The sequence below is a fragment of the Chenopodium album genome, chromosome 3 (genome assembly GCF_948465745.1).
Source record: "Chenopodium album chromosome 3, dcCheAlbu1.1, whole genome shotgun sequence".
Classification (NCBI taxonomy): Eukaryota; Viridiplantae; Streptophyta; class Magnoliopsida; order Caryophyllales; family Amaranthaceae; genus Chenopodium; species Chenopodium album.
This window is the reverse complement of record NC_137836.1, coordinates 29,642,241-29,656,760: the sequence shown is the minus strand read 5'-3', so window position 1 is coordinate 29,656,760 and position 14,520 is coordinate 29,642,241. Positions and strand designations below refer to the sequence as shown.

Genomic DNA, 14,520 nt, shown 5'->3' with positions numbered 1-14,520 from the left:
AATTCCCAGCCCGTCTTCCCCTGGTAATGACATTGACATATATTTGCAGCCACTTATCAAGGACTTGAAGGATTTGTGGGAGTTTGGGCTGGAAACTTATGATGCTTCGACTAATCAAAGGTTTGACATGCATGTAGCATTGATGACTACCGTGAGTGATTTTCCGGGTTATGCAATGTTATTTGGGTGGAGCACAAAAGGATACTTGGCATGCCCTGAATGTCATTATGAAACAGATTCCGAGTGGTTGCCTTGTAGTGGTAAGACTGTGTATAGGGCAAATCGTAAATTTTTGGATCCATCTCACCCTTGGCGTCATGATAAGAGGAATTTTGACGGAAAAACTTGAGGAAAGATGCCAACCTATTCCATTGAATGGAATTGATATTAAGAATATGTTGCGTGATTTTCCAAATGCATTTGGAAAGAAGCAAAAGAAACCAAGGCGTGATGTGGATGATCCGAATCCGTGGAGAAAGATACCCATATTTTTTGAGTTACCATATTGGAAGCATTGCTCTAATCGCCATAATCTTGATGTAATGCATATTGAGAAAAATTTCTTTGATAATATCATTGGGACATTATTAGACATTTCTCCGAAGACCAAGGATAATGTGAGTGCTCGTCGAGATTTGGTAGAACTTAATTTGAATCTTGAGCTTCAACCAATTGAATTGGAAGATGGTAGTGAAGAATTTCCAAGATCTCACTTTTGGATGTCATTGGAGCAAAAGCGTAAGTTCTGCCAGGTTATAAAAAATACTAAGCTTCCTCAAGGTTATGCTTCCAACCTTAGTTGTTGTGTGCAAGTTGGAGAAAGAAAAATAGCAGGCTACAAAAGTCAGGATGCTCATTTTATGATGAATTATCTTCTTCCAATTGCTGTGAAGACAACATTACCCAAAGATGTTGATAGTCCTTTGATAAGACTTTATGCTTTTTTCAAAGGTATATGGAGTAAAACTATTGATCCTCGAGATCTTGACAAATTGCAATCTGAGATAGTTGAAACTCTATGCCTACTTGAAAGATTTTTCCACCTGCTTTTTTTTATATAATGGAACATTTACCCATACACTTAGTTGACTAAATTAAGTTGGGTGGACCTGTGAGATCAAGGTGTACGTATGGAATTGAGAGGAATCTTCATGAAATGAAACAAGATGTTCAAAACAAGGCTCGCCTAGAAGGCTTAATGGCAGAAGGATACCAAGCTAAAGAATGTGTTGCTTTCATAGCTAGATTTTTGAAACGATCAAGCAAAGTCACACCTGAAGTTAATGAGTGTTGTACCTCAAAATCATTTTTCCCTAAGGTAGGACATCCTATCAAAGAAAAAGGAAGGACCTCAAAGAAAAAAAAATCGTGAAAACATAATTGATCGCAATTAATACATGGGCACAAGCACATCGTTATGTCTTGTTCAATTGTCATTGTGAGGAAGTTGAGAAATATATAAGGTAAGATTTGTAATTAAAATTTAGGTTTATTATTAAATTTTTTTTTACAGTGAGCACAAGATTTGTGTAAGTGCTAAAAGGAAAAGAAAATGGAATAGTGCTCAAGACCATAGCAAGGATTTCATGGATTGGTTTAGGGAGAAAGTTAATTTGATTCTTAAAGATGGCCATAATAATATTCCCGGACCATATTTTGTGGTTATAAAAAGGTCCCTTTCACGTTGCCAAAAAGTACACAGGATACTCGGTTAACGGCTATAGATTTCATACCATGAAACGAGATGCAAACTGCGTAACTCAAAATAGTGGCGTCACTCTAACAACCATTACACATACCTTTGTAAGCTCCAAAGATCAAAATCTTATTGTGGGAAATGTTAATCATTATGGTTCAATAACTAAAATCATTGAGATATCTTATCATGGTCATTTCAGTGTTGCCTTATTTAGATGTCAATGGTTTCACTCATAGAAGGATGATGATGAGCTTATTACGGTTAATATGAATAAGACCGTTTCTAAAGAAGAACCTTTTGTCTTAGCAACTCAAGCACATCAAGTGTTTTATGTGGAACATTTGAATAGAGAAGGTTGGCATTATGATGTTCAAATCCCTCCTAGAGAGTTTTTAGATGGTATTAACATACATTGTTTTAATACTTCACTAAATGTTATTTTACATACATAATTAACATACTTCCATTTTTTTTACATTGCAATTTATTTTAGTTTATTATATTTACATGGAAATTTATTTCAATTTATTATATTTACATACATAATTAACATACTTCCATTATTTTTTCCAGATGAAACCGAGTAGACCCAAAGTTCCTACTTCCCAAAGTCATCTTACTGAATATGAGTTGCAACGGTTTTAAAAACTGAAATTCAATGCAGAGAGAATGGAAGCCCGAGGATCAGCATCTGTAGCTAATAAGATAATTGAAGAAAAAACAAAAGCCTTAATTTGTCCAAGTGCAAGGCAGAATAGTATACCAGAAAATGAAGATGATGACTCTATGTCAGAATATGATGGTCAAAATGAGGTTGAAACTGATGACATTATGGAAGGTGACAATGTCACTTCTGGAAAAAGAAAAGCTAGTAAGCAGGTGTTCACTCCTATTTTGTTATTTATACACACTGTTTTATATTGTTTTTCACGGTTTACATGCAATTAGTAATGCTATAATTGCCTTTTTTTTATAGGTTTCAAAGCAAGTAAAGAAATCATCATTTCGCCCTAAAACTATGGCTGATGTTGTGGAAGTAAATAGCCATAAGAAGCATGCAATTGATGAAGTTCAGAGCATTTACTCAATTGAGGTTGCTAGTGTTAAAGATCAACGCATCCAAAAGAAGCAGCAAGTTATCTTCGAAAAGAAGGGAACAAAACGAGCGTTCTGCTCTCTTGGTTCTATGCCAGCGTACCTTGAGTTCCGGAAAAGTCAAAAAGAAATTAATGATGGGTTTGTATCAAGTAATCAGTCTTTGAATAATTCTCTAACAAGAAAAGCAATGAATAATGGCGCTGCATTTAATGAGAATAACAATGATGATGCTGATGTACTAAGTGAGAATGATGAAGCGGATGCACTAAATGAGAATGATGATGATGTTGGTAATGAATATGAGGGTGATAAAGAATTACAAGATGAAGTTCAATTTCAGTTTGGAAGCGAAGGAATGCAAGGTATTTGCAATCATTTTACGTAGTATGATTTATTTTAGCTTTTGTTAACATGTTAAAGTCTGGTGAATTGTTTTTCTCTTATTATATTTGGATTTGTTTACTAAATGGGCTTAAATTTATTTCAAGATTTATGAAATATTGGAGTACATTGTGAGTTGGATTCTGCTAGTAGCTGCCTTAGTAATTAGCTGACCAGTTAGTATTCGGAATCTAGTTACCGCAGAAAATTTGTTTTGTTTTGTTATTAAAGCTGATATGTTTGTCTTTTATTTATTGAGGTTTTGTTGTTGTTGTTCTTTGTTGTTGTTGCTGCCTAGGCTTTGTTGTTGTTGGTCTGCTGCTGCTGTTTCTTCTGTATTTTGCTATAAGATAAAATGGTAGGTGGAGGTTATGTATTTTGCTATAAGAATATCTTTAAAATGAGACGATTGTTTTCTGGGTTTAGTTAAAGTGCTCTATTGCTTGCTTATTTTTTTTGTGATCTGATTTTGTTATTTGCTAGCCTAGGTTGTTCACACTCAGCTGTACAAAGCATTTAGGAATCTATATGAAACATGGGCAATCTCTCAGAGTTAATTTACTTAGAATATGGAATAATAGATAAATTAGTAGGAAAGTCCTTCATAATAATCATAAATATATTAAGAGAAAAAAATAAAATAAACATCTGAGCATTTGTTTGTGCAGTGAAAAAGCTGTGTCTATAGCCACATTGAAAACTACTTAAATTCTAAATCAGTCATAAGGAAGCAAGCATAGAATAAAACCAAGATAACCCCATAAACGATTTTGCCGCACATAATGGTGGGGAAGTGAATGCTTATTTATAGTTAAGTTAATATATAGCAAAATTTTAAAACTACTTTCATTAATGTCACTTTAGGTAAAAGTAAAAATGTAAAAGTAAAAAACAAAGGGCTACCATTGATAATTGATAAAAAAAATTGGCTACCAATTAAAAAAAAAAAAAAAACCCTTAGAAAATCGCAGGTCTGTGAGCATTATCAGCAAAAGAACTGACAATTTATGTACAAGGTCAACACACTTGTAGTACCTTCATGACCACTGATCTCAATTTATAGCAAGCAACTGTACAACTTTGGAATATAGCAATCAACAAGTAGCTTATAATTTATTAGGACAAATCATAATCACTATACAACTTTAACAACAAAGCCACTAATCCACAAACCTTTGGAATATAGCAAGCAACTTAAAGGATTAAAGCGATATGATCATAGTGCACCTGAATGACCTCATGAATAGTTAGTAGAGACCCTTCATGACCACTGATCTCAATGGTTTCAGAAGATTGTAACAAGTCTATCAGTTTCCGCTTACATGTGTACATAGTGCACTTAGACCTCGAAGAGAATCTTTGAGTCTTGAATCATATCCCATTCCTAATAATTCAGGTCCATGCAGCTCAAAACAAGAAAACAAAATTACACTACACCTGCTTCAAAATACGTAACTATTAGCTTCTGCCTTGGGTGTTGCTTGTTGCACTTACTGAATTAACTGTGGTAGCATCTGTATCAGCTAATTATATATTGTGCAGATCACCTAAATAAAAATCAAACCACCCAGCACCTTAATGCTGCTCGTATTGAATAAGTAATCTGGTTGTACAGAGTGCTTGAGTAGAAGTTACTGAAATGTCCTTCACGTTTGATTCATTTTCGAATTCTTTCAATAGATGTTTATAAATATACTTCAGAAGTATTGTCAAGGTTCCTTAGGTTTTCAATAGATGTTTATAAATATACTTCAGAAGTATTATTTATCACTCATACTGATTCTTTTCTTGTCTCGCCACACAAATTCTGTCTAAGAACCTCCTGATTCAGATCTGAAAAAGCTCCTAAAAGCAAAAGGCATCGAGGTCCAACAATGCTACCCAAGGTTCATGCACGAACAAGAGAAGAGTGTGAAGTTATTGTTTTAAACTCACTGGGACAACCAATTGGACCTACACGTGAAATTGTTCAGGAGTTCAAGAAATTCTTGGGTACTGTGGCAAGGGATTCTGAACTTGCACCACTAAATTACATTAAGTTTCCATGTCTACCCACACTTGACAAAATGTGGGAGTATGTCCAAGTATGTAGTAATATAATTCTTTAGCTTAAGTTTGTTGGATTTCATTTTTAAAAAATGCTTCATATTTTGTTACTAGACCATAAATAATTATATATTCATGATTTTTGTAGGAAAATTATATGGTTCCTGAAGCTGGAAGAGAATGGGTGATGCAAGCTATCAATGGAAGCTGGAAAGCTCATAAATGCTCGACTAAGAAGAACTACTTCTATGCATATCCCACTGATGCTTTAAGATGGTTTCATAAGATAGACACAATTTCGGAACCTCAATTTAGAGAGCTTTTGCAATATTGGCATTCTAAAGAGGCCTAGGTATTATGTATATGGTTTTGAAATGTTTTGTGCAATATTGACATAATTTCATGACCTTAATAGCCTATTTCAGTTTACTTTTTTATGATTTATTTACGTGGTTCAAATTTTTTAAATCTTTATTGTGTTATCACATAGGAAATTAGTAAGATCAACAAAGACAATCGCCTAATTTTAGATGACATGCACACTATGGGTCATAACTCTTACGCAATTTTACACTATGAGTTGGTAAAATAATTCATCTCATTTTTAGACACTTTTATTATCTTTATAATCATTATTTTACAATAATTACATGTACTACATGAGGCTTTTACCCCTGTCCTTTAATTATTTGTAACCACTTCAATTTTATGTATAATGTTTCATAGAAATAGCAAGATCCTGATAAACAAGAACCTTCTCAAGCAAGGGTCTATAAGGAGTCAAGGAAGAGAACGGTGGGAAGGACATACTTTACCAACCATGAAAAAATAGCAGAGAATATTGTGAGTTAACATGCATGTTAGATCTATGTTATATTTGTTTTGTTTTGATAAATAATAAGCACGTGGCTTTATTTTCCTAATATAGGCTAAAATGGATGCTTTGGAGTCTTCCCAACATGAAGATGGTTGTAACTCTAAGGACCCTTACTCCGAAGTGATTCCAGAACCTAAGCTTAAAAGCCGTGTACGCCTACAAGGAAAAGGTGTGAAAAAGTCAAATTTGAAGAAAAAAAAAAGACAGATTTCATATTCCCGGCGGAATTCTTGAAAATATGCAAGCTCAATTAATACAAAAACTTGCACCAAGTGTAACAACTGCAATTTTGACTCAACTTCGGAATGCTAACCCCGGGATCAATCTTGTCATTCCTGATTTTTCGATTTTATCGGCTCCAAAGGATGCATGTAGTGCGCCACATCTTCTCGTTGACCAAAATAGGCAATCTTCTAAATCTGGGGCTACAATTAATCAGGTAACATAAATTATTTTCTGTTGCTTTTGTCTAAATTTAGTTTATGCTATTGACTTGATTCTGCTATAGCACTGTTGAAATATTGTTGTTGTTGATGTATTTTTCTGATGCACACTTTTGCTTTATTGCTTTTATTTCTTTTTAATGGTTGATTCTTTTGTTTTTTGTTGTTTCTTTTATTATTGTATGTTGCTTTTGTTGATGTTCATGCTTTTGGTTGGTTTTGTGTGCCTTACGTTTCCCCCCTTTTTTCACTTATATACACAAGTCCCCGAACTGATTTAGTAGCTGGTTTTGTCTTCACTTGCTGCACAACTCATCAATTGTCGTTGCCCTGTTCTGTACCCATGACCAGCTACTATAGTTGCTTCTTTTTCTTCATTGTCTGACCACAATCACAACAGAGAAGTCCCTCCCCCTACCATGTTGCTCACCCCCTTTAGTGGAGTATTTTTCTTCACTCACCTCAGAATTTATAGGTTGCACGATCATAAGCATAAGCATATATTATTTTTTTGGTGTTGATCAGTCAAGTGTACAACCACATATTATTTTTTTGGTGTTGATGATGCTGATACTGAATATCTTATATCATCAGTTGGTGTTGTAAACCTATTGTAAATGGTGTTGTAATCTCTAATAATTCTTGATAATTTATTTGTACCAAGAATTTTTTTTTTTTTTTTTTACAGCTAGACTTAGTGAATCTAACAGAAATAGAATGAAAATAGAGTACAATGAAAATAGAAATACAATGAAAATAGGGTACAATGTCATCAATTTTCTTTTTTATCATCCTATCCCCTAGCATACTAATATGATCACTTTGCATCCACTTGAGAATTCTCCTGTCTGCAACCTCAATAATCAAGTGCCAAAGCTGCAGTCTTTGAGCTTCTTCTAGGCCTCTAAGAATCACACTCAGAATTTCAGCTTCACAGTTCTATTGTTGCTGCTGATTTTACCCCCGTTTAAAAGTAACACCATCAGAATTCAGGAGCCATTCCCGTTTTCTTTTCTTCCCATTCCTTCAATTGTGAGAAATACCTAATGTGATAGTGCTGCAAACCCCAGCTCCTGTAACCAATTGTATACTGTCTATGTGTTAACAACATTGCATATATCTGAATTAAAGGCCTGTTGATTGTCGTGTTCTTGCTCAAACCCCGGAGGACCTGACTCAGAGCTCCTAGAGTCTGCAAAAACCTCAGATTTTGAGTTATGAAAATTAGAGTAAAGAAAGCTCATTTTTCTTTCCAAAGAAATGATAGTACCAAGAAAATTAAAACAGAGGATTTTTGCATAGTTTCTGCACAACAAGACATAAATTGTCCATTTTTCAACCCATTGGTGGGTCTGTGCTCTTGATACATTACACCACTTTCTTATAATAATATTTCAAAAGCTATAGTTGTATTATTTTTATTGTTGTGCTTTATGAATACTACAATTTTGTTGTGCTTTATGAGTTTCCTTAATTCGGTTCTATTATTTAGTTAAATTATTTAGTCACATTATTTTTCTATTGTTTTGTTCTATTATTTTATTCTTTTCTTACGTGTAGGTGCATGGTAGACCTGACAATCTTGACCCAGACCCGATGACCCGACCATGACCCAAAATCGACCCGAAATCAGTGACCCGAAATTGACCCAAAACCCAAATTAACCCGGCCTGACCCATACCCGACCTGAAGTGGAACTGATCCGACCTTGACCCAAAACCCGAAACGACCCGACCCGAGACCCGAAACGACCCGACCCGAAGTTGACCCGAGACCCGAAGTTGACACGACCCGAAAATGACCCGACCTTTAACTTCTTTTAGTAAATAATTGTATAAGTTATAAAAATTTTATATTAGGAAAGTATACATTAAAATAGACCCAACAACATCTTACATGACTACATTGACTTTCATATAATAGCTAAAAAGACGGTCAAAGTGAGATGTGTAAATAGTGCAATATGTCAAATCGTTAAGAGTAATTTGGGACGGAGATAGTATAAGAATAATTCAAAGAAATTATTACAACAATGACAATGATATTAAGAATACGTATTAAAACTAAGATCAATAAGAGAGTGAGGTATAGCTCAATTAGTTAAAGAATCCCTCTTAGTTTTCAGGAGATCCTGAAAGTGATTCTCAATCTAAAAAAAAAAAAAAAAGGGGGGGGTTAATATAAGTCAAACAATTACTATATTCCATGAAAAAATAGCCCTAATAAATATAGTGAGTTTGTCTTCAATAAATAAATAAATAAATATATATATAGAGTTGAATTTAACCCAATGAATCACCCGAATATGACTCGACTTGAAGTTGACCCGACCCGAAAATTGACCCGACCCAAACTGACCCGACCCAAAAATTGAACCGACCCGACCTCGACCCGAAGTGTTGACCCGATACCCGACCCGACCCCACCCGATTATCATTCGACCCGAAATCAACCCGAAACCCGAAATGACCCGACCCGACCCGAACTTAACCCGATAACCTTTTGACCCGAACTTCACCCGACCCAAAATGACCTGACCCATTTGCCAGGTCTAGTGCATGGTGAGCAAAATGGAGATGAAGTATAGTGACTAGATGACTAGCTAGTCATCTAACAAATGATGCAAATATTTTGGCGACTCCTATTCTATTAGTTCATGTTGTGAAGATTTGAAAAATCCGGCTTATATATATGTTGGAATTTGTATTTTGGACGATTAAATTTATTATATAACTTTAGTTTATTTGTAAGGTGTCATACCGAAAACAATTAAATAATATTTTGTAATGTACGTATTTAGCATTATAATTATTATTTATAAATTTGATGATTTTTTGTTTCTCTTAGCTTGTTAGTATATTTAGATTTGTAATGACTAATTTAATTAGTGATTTAGTTTACAACTAATATAACTAACTCATATAATATTATTTTACTGTTCCATTAAAAAAAAATAAAAAAAATATAATAATAATAATAATAATAATAATAATAATAATAATAATAATAATAATAATAATAATAATAATGTCGTTGCAATAGATACACTCTCCATATATCGTTGTATACAACAAGCGTTGCATTAGGTGCCAATTTCATCATAATTATTAGTCGGTAATCTATTACCACGGATAATTTATGCGGTTGCATTAGGTATTGAGCTAAAGCAATGGATCATAGATACCGTGGCATTAGGTGTCAAATACCGTGGCATTAGACCTACTGCAACGCCAGCAGATGCCGCGGTACATGGTCGTTGCAATAGGCCTAATGCCACAGATTTTGACGCCTAATGCAACGGAATTAGGGGTTGCAATAGGTCAAAAATGTAGTAGTGTAGATTTGGCCAAATTTAATTGTACGAGTTTAGCAATATTGATTCGAGATTCGAGAGATGAGAATTGATGTTTAGGCTTAGTTTCAATAGACGGACTAATTTATAAATGGTTAAGTCGAGATTTAAGAGATGAGATTTAATACCGGTAAATTAACTCTGTGATTTTAATACGTAGCGAAAGCCCTTTATGATCTGATTAATTGATGCATTGATGATTGATTGTTATGTTTTACCCTGAATTATTGTTTATTGGTTAACTGATGAGTGACATTTATGTCACTCTTAGGGAGTAGTTTTAGAGTCATTTTCGTATTTATTTTATCTTATTTTCCCTTTCTTTCTCTTGTTTTCTTTTTGATAAAGTTTCTTGTTTATTTGGTAGTGTTGGAGCGTTTTAGTTTATTTTCTTTATTTTATTAGCTTTAGTTTATTTTCGTATTTTATTTTACTTTATTTGCTTGTATAGTTTTTGTTTTATTATTTTTAGTTTAGTTCTATGTCTCTTATTTTCTATTTCATTTTATTTTATTTTATTTTATTTATTCCTATTTTATTTACTTTATTTTATTTGTCTTGGTTTTATTTTATTTCGTCCTTTATTTATTTTCATTTTATTTTATTCTTATTCTTTTTCCCAATTCCTTTCTCGGTTTTGTGTGTAGGGTCCCGGGTTTCATGTCAAGTGAGTTCGGAGTTCGGGGATGAGACAAGTGTGTGCACATTTCCCTGCTTCTAGCTGCCACCTTATCCTTCACCACACTCCTCCTCTCTTTTCCCCTTATCCTCCACCACACCAAAACACCAAACTCCCTTGCTTCACGCACCTACCAGCCCACACAGCAATTCCAGCCAACCTTACCACTACCCTCTGCTCCAGCATTCCAGCCTTACCACTAACAACACCACTCACCACCAGCCAACAACCACCTGACCGCCACAGCAACCACAATCACCCACCAATTCACGCGCCCACTGCACCAGCCACCTAGCACCGCACATCCCCTGCTCCAATCCGCAACAATCAACCACCACACACCACCAGCCTGCAGCCCACAACCACCACCAACTCGCAATTAACCGTAACCTACCACAACCCAGACCACCGCAACCACACCTCAATTCTACCACCACCGCGCAACAGAGCAGCCACCACCAGCATCAATTACAACAACAATTGCACCTTACCGTCACCAATTCGCACAGCAACATCCCCAATTTACAGTAAATCACAAATTCTCAAGTTCGAGCAAACCGTTGAGGGTTCGGCCGAACGTCGAGTCAGAGACTTTGGGGGTTTTGTTATTCGAAGAGGAGTGGTCGAACACACCCATGGTTCGACCGAACCAACCCCGTAGTTCGGCCGCACCAACCCATGGTTCGACCGAACCATTTCACGAGCTATGCACATGGCTTTTAATGAGGATCGAACGGTGGTGTTTTCTTGGTGCCGATTTTCAATGATGATGAGCGGTAGTGATTTGATAATGATGGTTGTTAGTTTGATTTGGTGAGATGCAAAACATGGGATCATTCCCCCATTTTAGAGCAGCCAATTTCGAAGAAGAAGGAATGGGGTAGCTGATGGTTTGGTGGGGATTTGTGGGTTTATTCGATTTTATTTTCTTTTTCTTTTATTTTTATTTTCTTTGTTTTCTTTTCTCTTTTTCTTATTTTCTTTCTTTTATTTTTTTTCCTTCTTTTATTTCTCCTTTATTTTTCCTAGTTTTATTAAGCTTAGTATAAATACCCAATTTTGGGGTAATTAGAAAAGGAATGGAATAACTATCTATTCTTCTCTAGTTAGTTTTAGTTTTAGGTTAGGTTAGGATTAGTCTTATTTGGTAGAGAGAGAAAGTGAGGTTTTCTTCATTAATGAACTTGGATTTTGAAGAAGGAGCTTGTTCAATCCTTTGTAGACCTTCATCTTCAATTAATGAGCAATTTCTTACTCTCTCTCCTCTATTTTTATTTGTTTATTTTGATTATTATTTTAGTTGTTGGTATTGCTTGTTGATCATGTTGATTCTTGATTATTTGTTGATTAATCTTGTTATTATCATGATTAGTGAGTAATTTCCCCATTAAGGGGATGGTTGTGGTGTAGTTGGACCTTGAGCATGTTCTAGGGTTTAGAATTGATTTATTTGTGATTAAAGCCTTTATATGCTTGATATTCTTTAATTTTCTTGCAAGTGCACATTGTTGGTTGATTAAAGGTGAATCTTTGCTAACAAGAAACGGAAGTTGACTTAGTTAAGGTTCATTACTATCGATTGTTATTTAATAGTACCTCCTAGTATATGGTTCTAATGTGGAAACATAGAGGCTATGTTAGGAGAAGCCAATTGACCCCGGAAGGCGGCTAGATTGGATCCTTTATTTCGATATTTGAGCATGTTTAGTTCATAATTAATTCAATTTCTATGCCTTTGTTTATGTTCAAGTGAATGCTATACCTAAACCATTTCCCTTAATGTTTTATTTCTTGTTTTAGCATTTTTAGACTTTAGTTCATTTATCCCCTATTCCGGACTAGCTTAATTGTTGATAACATTTGGTGGTGTTTACCGTTCTCTGTGGTTCGACCCCTATGCTTGCCTTATACTCGTATTAGGTTTGTTTAGGTTGTATAAATTGTATTTGATCTAGGGATAGACAATTGACGACGAGTTTATTCCCTTGTCATTAACCTATGCCCTAGGCTTTTATTTCATTGATTTCCTTCCTACTTTTATTCCTTCCGACTTTTACTTTTAATAGTTTAGTTCCCTTTTATATTAACAATTTGGTTACTTGATAATTTAGATTATTTTGATTAATTAGTAATATATTAACTCGTTTCCCTGTGGTTCGACCCTTCTTCCCTATCTACATAGTTAGTGGATTTAGGTATTATTTTTGATTGGGTGATTACGCTTTTCGCTTGTCAAAATTTGGCGTCGTTGCAGGGGAAACAGTTTTATTTTTATTTTTGATTAATTTTTTGGTCTAGATTATTTTTTTTTTTATTATTTTTTTTCGTCTCATAGAACGTAAGTTCTTTGGGATAGTTTCTCATATTTATTTGTTTAGTACAGATCAAGAATCAGAGATCACTGCACCACCACCACCTCCTCCTGTTCGCAAGCTTAGCGATTATTCGCAACCAGCACTGACAGATTTTCCACATCTTGCTCCCACACCTTATCTCGATGGAGTGTAATTCGAGATCAAGCCTCAGTTTATCACGATGATCAAAAGAAAGCAATTCAGTGGAGCTAAGGGTGAAGACCCTAATCTTCACATTACAGATTTATGTCACTATTGCAATACTATTAGGCAAGTTGGGGTCACACAAGACCAAATCAGGGAGTTTCTTTTTCCCTTTTTCTTTATGTGGTAAAGCTAAATTGTGGTATAATAGATTGAATAGAACTGCACTTGGTATTAATTACTAGGAAACTCTTGCTTTGAGTTTCTATAATAAATATTACCCTACAGAGAGGAGAGCTTTGTTAAGGAGTGCAATCCAAAATTTTGCCCAAGAAGCTAATGAAAGTTTATATGAAGCTTGGGAAAGATTTAAGGATTTGCATAGAGAATGTCCCCATCATAAACTAGCACAATGACAGATAATCCAAGCCTTCTACAATGGGCTTGGATATAATTCAAGAATGATTTTGGCCTCTGCAGCTAACGGAAGATTTATGAATTTGGATGAGAATATAGCGAGCAATGTTGTCGAAAAGATGGCTATTCTGAAAGGATTACAAATGTGCTAGCAAGTTTATGATTAACGATAATTAACAATAATCGAAGAACAAAACTGTAGACACCCAAATGTGTCTCCCCAAAACCAAACCCAGTGATGAGTACCTTTCGCGTCGAATCATAATCGAATAAAGTGAAAGTGTGGAAAGTTTAGTGTTGCGGATAGTTTTAATTCTTTTCTCTTCTCTCTGTTTTTGAAAACTTATTTTAAGAAAACATCCAATCCAGTTTGGTTGGTCCATAATATGGGTCCAAAAGTAGTGTAGTTGGATGGGGCTTGACAAGAGCTTTCCAACGATATATTATTAGCCCAATTCCGATGAATATTGAGGAAGTTATGGCCAATTTACCAAACTGGGCCCGTTTTGAGCCTTATATGCGGCCCAATGATCTAGGGGAGGGCCTAATATGTTTATCATTCCTAATGTAATTAGGAATGGTTTTAGTCTTCTAGATTCTTCTAGAAGGTTCTTTTCATTCCAAATTCAATTAGCATTGATAAATTTACTTTTGTTGACTTTTCAGAGTTTTAATTAAAATCAAAAAGCATTTTCGAGGAAAAGATACGATTTTATCCTCCAGTACGGCAAACTTATCTGATTTTCGAAAACGCGTCAAAAACAGGCCTGGCGCCTGACACGAGGCATTGGCGCCTGGCACCAGCTATTGGCGCCTGGCGCTAGTGTTGGCGCCTGGCGCCAATTAGCCAAGGTTGGCGCCATCTCTGTTTTACGTGCGCCAAGTGCTCTGTTTTGATATTTTATCTTTTTGGCTGATTTCTCTATATATAACGACGTAAAATTTCCGTTTTCATTCATCAACAATCAGTTTTAATTAATATTCACCTACAATCAGTTTTTAATTCTCTTTCATTCTCTTTAATCATTCA

General features: G+C 35.0%; 1 non-coding gene across 1 annotated transcript; it reads right to left on the bottom strand.

Moving 5' to 3' along the window:
• Positions 1 to 13,372: 13,372 nt before the first annotated feature.
• Positions 13,373 to 13,479, bottom strand: LOC145625707 (small nucleolar RNA R71). Its single transcript, XR_014110614.1, has one exon. It is a non-coding gene; the product is annotated as a small nucleolar RNA R71 (small nucleolar RNA).
• Positions 13,480 to 14,520: the final 1,041 nt, after the last annotated feature.